Consider the following 4,292-nt stretch of genomic DNA (forward strand, 5'->3'; position numbering starts at 1 on the left):
GGCTCTTAAGTTTCATATAATAAACCATCCGTGGATTTATTATTTTTTCTGAGACTCTCCTCTGTGTCCCCATGTTCCATGCTGTGGAAGATTCAGAAGGAGTTTCATTAGTTAAGGTCTTAGCTGACATTCTCTTTTGGGGAGGTGAAGCATCGGTACACAATAACAGTAGGTGGCTGCTTTTCGCCTAAAGGCACTCCGCAGCTGTGGGTGGCGCTGGTGACCAGGGCAGGGAGGGGTCTGTGTGCACTGAAACGGCCAGCAAAGTCTTCCCGGAGGAGGAAGGGCTTGCTTTTTTTTTTTGTCTAAAAGACAATTCACTGTACACATGCTATTTACAGTTTTCTACAGTGTCTTAATATGAATGGGACCGCTTTTCTACTTGAGCCGTCTTTCTACAGTGTCTTAATATGAATGGGACCACTTTTCTACTTGAGCCATCTTTTAACCAAAGCAAAATAACCTAAGTATAACAAAGTGTTAAAACACAGCGTAAAGATACAAAAACAGGCATACTGATTCTAATTAGGAAGGTGATTACGATGATACACTTTTTATAATCTACAACCACATTTAGGAAATCACACAGACATAGATCACTGATTTGAATGAAATGCATACATTTGGAGTAAAGCTTTGTAGTTACAAAATCCCCCCCCAAAACTACCAAAGAATGCACAAAATTAATCTTTTTTCCACCTTTGTGTCATATTCCTGGATCCTTCACCAGTATTACATGAGGAAAAAGCAAAACAAATGAAAAACTGAAACCAGAATCACTGATGTTATCAAGTAGGGAAACAAATGAATTAAAATCTAGCAGCCATCAGCAAGCGTACAGCACAGACAATGCTGTAAAAAGAAAGAAAGACAATTGTTAGAAAGCTGCATGCATCATACTGTTAAAAAACGAGCAAGATAAGCTCCTGCACACAATGGAACATAAACAGAATCGTTCTCTTGTGAGGTACAGAAATGCAAATTCTTCTCTTTAATATAGTGCACGGGCCAAATGTGTTTGTAATGTTTAATTCTATTAAGCTGTTACAGAGTGGGCCAGGAACACAGTTATGGATTCTGGGGATGATGTGTGCTATACTTCTTTGATTGGGATAGTGGACACTCGAGCCAAAATTTAAAAAAATATATGTATATGAACACAAAAGTATCAGACAAAGGAGAATGAGACTTCTCTTCCATCTTAGCAACATTTAGACGGAAATCCAATTTAAATGCAGTCCCCTCTGCTTTTGAAGAGGCTTTGGTTCAGCTCCCAAATCTCGACTGCTGGACGCGTTCTCACACGAGAAGACTCAGAAGGTGTCTTCTTAAACAGCAAACCTCTTTTTAGTGGTGGAGCCGCTCTGAGTAGCTGTGTCTGCATGGGACCGGTAACCAATCACTATCCTTGGAGGAAGTCCTCATCTTTCCTTGTCTACCCTCCCTATATGTGTAACAGCTTCTCAGTTTTCACATTCAGTAGTCCACATTGCTGTTTTTTCACCTTTAGCTCTGACATTAACCACAGCTCCACATACGTCATCACTGTAGTCGTCAGAAGATTCTCCAATAAGGTACAGCACTGTCTCTAGCCGAAAGCAATGGAGGTCACTTGGTCTCTGCTGTTTGTTCAATGTAATTAGCCATCATCCTCCTTGTTTGTTTTTCTCATCTTCCCACATAGGCTCAATACCATCCTTAAAAAGTGCATAGTCACAGCCAGGCATTAAACTGCTAGACAACTGGATATGGTGGTACAGAGCCCAAAAGTCTTCCAACAGTATCAGACTTAGAGATCAGCCGAAGGTTTGCTTGCCAAGTTTTGCTTTTATCATTTTAAAAACTCCAGAGTGTCCATCTGTTCTGTAAAGGATGTTTAATATAGTGTTCTGGGTTAGCAACCTCCTGACGAGATTCTGTTTTCTCTTCTTCTGTAGCTGGGGGATTAGGTGTAGGGGTGGTTTCCAGTTCCACAGTCACCATCTTAGATGGATCTCGAAGAGCTTGCTTTGAAGCTGGAGAGGTGGGATGGATTTAAATAGATGGACAAGAAATGGCAGAGCATTTCTGGCCAAGAGGAAGGAGACAGACTTGTTGGGGCTGAATGAATAGAGGTGCAGTCAGGGTGGGGATGAGACCTGCCCCGTTGCATCAGAGGCTGTGGCTGGGGAAGCAGCAGGGGATGGGGGGGGCGGTTGGGGAGATTGAGAGGGTAAAAGGGGTCAGAGGGCAAAGTATCATTAGAAGATGACTGGAGAAGTTTCAGTAACCGAGCCAAGGGTCCCACTTGCTACTGTCTCTTCCCAGGAGGGCTTGTTCTTCCTTGATAGGTTAGAGGTAGGACCAGGGCACCAGTTAGAAAGCTTGGCTTGGTCAGGCCCTGGTGCACATTGAAGGGGCAGAATTTAAGAAGAGTTATTCATCGTGGGCCCCTGTAACCCTTGTCCTTCTGTCCTTCTCTGTCCTGAACCATCAGCACCACCATCACCTCTGCAGATAACGCATCCCTCCAGTTCCCGCTCCTGGGAATGTCCGTGCCTGAGACCAGGTGTGTCAGAGAACATCATTCTTTCATGCTTTTCCAGATTTTCATGCTGTCCTAGGGAGAGGTTCTCGAAAAGTGACTAAGCTTGAACGTACGTCAAACCAGTTGGGTGAGTGTAAAGCTTGATTCAATTTGGTTTCACAAAGTGAAACAATACGCCATGTCTTGCCTTTGAACATTTTAGGGTTATTGGTGCTGCCTTGATCCTGAGCCAGGGCGGCCAATGCTGGGAGTGCATCCCCTCTGTCACCCCTTCAGAGCCCTTTGCTGTTTTGACCACACTGGCTTCCAGGGTGCCTTCCCTCCTGACCCAAGTTCGTTTTCATAGGAAACAGACCCTGAAGCAGGAATTGAGAGCAGGAGGTTCCCTGGGAGGGGTGCGTAACCTTGGGCGAGGATTCTTCCCCGGCCAAGGGCAATTCCTGGGCAGGATTGCAGCTGGGGAATGAGACCTTTGAACTTGAAAGGGGGGATGGGGAGTGGGGGGGTTGTCTGCGCGGGACTGTGCAGCAGCCACTATAGCTCCCAGCAGCCAGAACTTGAGTTCTCTCAGCAAAGAGACCCTCAGGCTGCTGGACCCCCTTTGCCATTTCCTTCAGAAAGCCCGGAAGTACCTGGGAATCTACATACCCCAGGGCAGCCGCTAACCAATGACGAACACAAACACCCGTCTTCCTTTACTACCACGGTGACCGTTCTGAAGTGTGACCCAAGTTGTCTCCAGAGCGCCCCACTGGGACTGAGCCATGGTCCCCTCCATGGGATGGATACTTGCCTGATGTCCCCCGCTTGTTTCGTCCCCTTACCTCTGGGTCCCATGTCCCCATTCAGATAGTGCGTGTTTTGTTTTGTTTTTTTTTTTTTCTCCTGGAAATGCTTCATAACAACTCACTTTCTCCTGAGTTGTGCGGTCAGCTTTGTCTGTTCTGGGGTGACCCTTGAACCTCTCTAAGCCTCCGTTTCCTCATCGGCAGAGTTAGCACGACGGTGACAATGAATGTGTGGGATTGTTGTTTAAGCTACGAGAACACACCCAGGACAAAGTAAGTCCTGAGTAAAGACAGCTGTTATTAACTGAACAGTGATACTCTCGGGTTTTGGCTAGAAGAGCCAGATACTGCCTCATTTTGGCTGAAAAGTGTGAGCTTTGCATTCTCTATGATTGGACTTGAAACTCCTACACCTGAGGTCCTCTTTCCTCATTGTTTCAGCTTCAGTGGCAAGTATCAGCTGCACTTTTGTTTTTCTTTCACTGTGAAAGGAGGAAATCCCTGAAGGAAAGGTACTGAGTGTTCTTCTGAGTTTCTGTATATTGAGTTTCCTGATAGCCTCTCCAAATAAAGAACCTCTTGAACTAATTAAGCTAATTGGAGAGGAAGCTGGCTCATTTTCACATGCTGCTCCAGGGAAAGTGCCTGATATTTAAGAATGTAGATTTCACTAAGTTTTTAAACTGCCTTTTGCACTGGGGATCTTGGTAGTCGGGGTCTTCACTTGGAATTGGTGAGGAAAAGCAAGGGCTCGTCATCCCTGGGGTCACCTTCGCCCTGGATCCAGCTCTCCTGTCCCATCCTTGTTGACAGGGCCCGTTGCTCCGCCACCATGGCTGGTGTGGTGACCAGAAACCACATGGGTGACCCTTGAGAACTGTTGGCTCCGCAGGACCACCCTCGGCTGCAGTCCCTCAGTCTCAGCTGCCTAGAGTGAGTCTGGCGTATCATTTTGAATTTGTCAAGGTGGCTCTGCT

General features: G+C 46.1%; 1 pseudogene; it reads right to left on the reverse strand.

Moving 5' to 3' along the window:
- Positions 1 to 1,328: 1,328 nt before the first annotated feature.
- Positions 1,329 to 1,983, reverse strand: LOC136129508 (eukaryotic translation initiation factor 4E pseudogene; annotated as a pseudogene).
- Between the last annotated feature and the right edge of the window lie 2,309 nt (positions 1,984 to 4,292).

This window comes from Phocoena phocoena, chromosome 10 (assembly GCF_963924675.1).
Source record: "Phocoena phocoena chromosome 10, mPhoPho1.1, whole genome shotgun sequence".
Lineage (NCBI taxonomy): Eukaryota > Metazoa > Chordata > Mammalia > Artiodactyla > Phocoenidae > Phocoena > Phocoena phocoena.